This window comes from Petromyzon marinus, unplaced genomic scaffold (genome assembly GCF_048934315.1).
Source record: "Petromyzon marinus isolate PM22_M1 ecotype Great Lakes invasive population unplaced genomic scaffold, UKy_Petmar_22M1.pri1.0 PM_G_Scaffold_29, whole genome shotgun sequence".
Taxonomy (NCBI): domain Eukaryota; kingdom Metazoa; phylum Chordata; class Hyperoartia; order Petromyzontiformes; family Petromyzontidae; genus Petromyzon; species Petromyzon marinus.
This window is the reverse complement of record NW_027422861.1, coordinates 1,005,001-1,007,500: the sequence shown is the minus strand read 5'-3', so window position 1 is coordinate 1,007,500 and position 2,500 is coordinate 1,005,001.

Genomic DNA, 2,500 nt, shown 5'->3' with positions numbered 1-2,500 from the left:
ACGAACCGCATGAAACTTCCAGAGGCATTTGCAGCAGGAATGCATGTGCACTCAAAAAAGTGAATATTTCTCACGGATAGACCCCGTGATACGCTAGAAATTGGCGGGGATGTCTCTCTTGTGGCTCACGGGGCTGTTAGGGTGGCACAGAAATCCCTCGGAATGGGAAAACGGGTCATTTTCGTGTCGCCACATTGCATGCGAACCGCATGCAACTTCCAGAGGCATTTGCAGCAGAAATGCATGTGCAGTCAAAAAAAAATTGATATTTTTCACGGATAGACCCCGTGAAACGCTAGAAATTGGCGGGGATGTGTCTCTTGTGGCTCACGGGGCTGTTCGGGTCGCACAGAAATCCCTGGGAATGGGAAAACGGGTCATTTTCGTGTTGCCACATTGCGTACGAACCGCATGAAACTTCCAGAGGCATTTGCAGCAGGAATGCATGTGCACTCAAAAACTTCTATATGTTTCACGGATAGACCCCGTGAAACGCTAGAAATTGGCGGGGATGTGTCTCTTGTGGCTCACGGGGCTGTTAGGGTGGCACAGAACTCCCTCGGAATGGGAAAAGGGGTCATTTTCGTGTTGCCACATTGCATAGGAACGCCATGAAACTTCCAGAGGCATTTGCAGCAGAAAGGCACGTGCACTCAAAAATTTTAATATTTTTCACGCATAGACCCCGTCAAACGCTAGAAGTTGGCGGGGATGTCTCTCTTGTGGCTCACGGGGCTGTTAGGGTCGCACAGAAATGCCTCGGAATGGGAAAACGGGTCATTTTTGTGTGGCCACATTGCATAGGAACGGCATGAAACTTCCAGAGGCATTTGCAGCAGGAATGCATGTGCACTCAAAAACGTCTATATTTTTCACGGATAGACCCCGTGAAACGCTATAAATTGGCGGGGATGTCTCTCTTGTGGCTCACGGGCGCTGTTAGTTAGGGTCGCACAGAAATCCCTCGGAATGGGAAAAGGGGTCATTTTCGTGTTGCCACATTGCGTACGAACGGCATGAAACTTCCAGAGGCATCTGCAGCAGAAATGCATGTGCACTCAAAAACGTCTATATTTTTCACGGATAGACCCCGTGAAACGCTAGAAATTGGCGGGGATGTGTCTCTTGTGGCTCACGGGGCTGTTAGGGTCGCACAGAAATCCCTCGGAATGGGAAAACGGGTCATTTTCGTGTTGCCACAATTGGCATACGAACGGCATGAAACTTCCAGAGGCATTTGCAGCAGAAATGCATGTGCACTCAAAAACGTGAATATTTTTTCACGGATAGACCCCGTCAAACGCTCGAATTTGGCGGGGATGTTTCTCTTGTGGGTCACGGGGCTGTTCGGCTCGCACAGAACTCCCTTGGTCCACCTGATTCGAGCATACAGGCAGCAACTAAAACTCTGTAAACCTGCTGTGAGGACATCTAAACAGTGGACCAGTGAGGCTGTGGAAGATTTGCGGGCGTGCTTAGACTGTACTGACTGGGATATGTTCACGACTGCTACCAATAGTCTGGATGAACTCACAGAGGCTGTGTACATCAGCTTCTGTGAGGACTGCTGTATCCCAACACGTACCAGGGTGAACTTTAACAACAACAAGCCCTGGTTCTCAGCAAAGCTCAAAAGGTTGAGGTTGGAGAAGGAGGAAGCGTTTAGGAGTGGGGATAGAGACAGATTCAAGGAGTCGAAGAACAGGTTTAGCAAAGCGGTGAGAGAGGCTAAACGACTGTACTCAGAGACACTAAAACACCAGTTCTCTACTAACGACGCTGCTTCTGTCTGCCAAAGGGCTCAGGCACATCACCAACTACAAACCCAGAGCGCCCCACACCACTAACGACTCCCGCCTAGCCAACGACCTGAACGAGTTCTACCGTAGATTTGAAAGACAATTGGACTGTCCTGAACCACCCCTTCCCACCCAAGAGGCCCCATCCCCCACCCATACTACAGAAACGACTCTCTCCTTTCAGGAGGGAGAAGTTAATGGGCTTTTCAAGAGGCAGAATCCACGCAAAGCAGCCGGGCCGGACTCTGTCTCTCCAGCCACCCTCAGGCACTGCGCTGGCCAGCTGTCTCCGGTGTTCACCAACATCTTTAACACCTCCCTGGAGACATGCCATGTACCAGCCTGTCTCAAGTCCTCCACCATCATCGCTGTGCCCAAAAAGCTAAGGCCAACAGGACTAAATGATTACAGACCGGTCGCCCTTACATCTGTGGTAATGAAGTCTTTTGAGCGCCTGCTCCTGGCACACCTCAAAGCCATCACAGACCCTCTCCTGGACCCCCTTCAGTTTGCCTACAGAGCCAACAGGTCTGTGGACGACGCAGTTAACATGGCCCTCCACTTCACCCTACAGCATGTGGACGCCCCAGCATCCTACGCCAGGATCCTGTTTGTGGACTTCAGCTCTGCCTTCAACACCATCATCCCTGCCCTGCTTCAGGACAAGCTCTTCCAGCTGAACGTGCCCTACTCCACCTGCA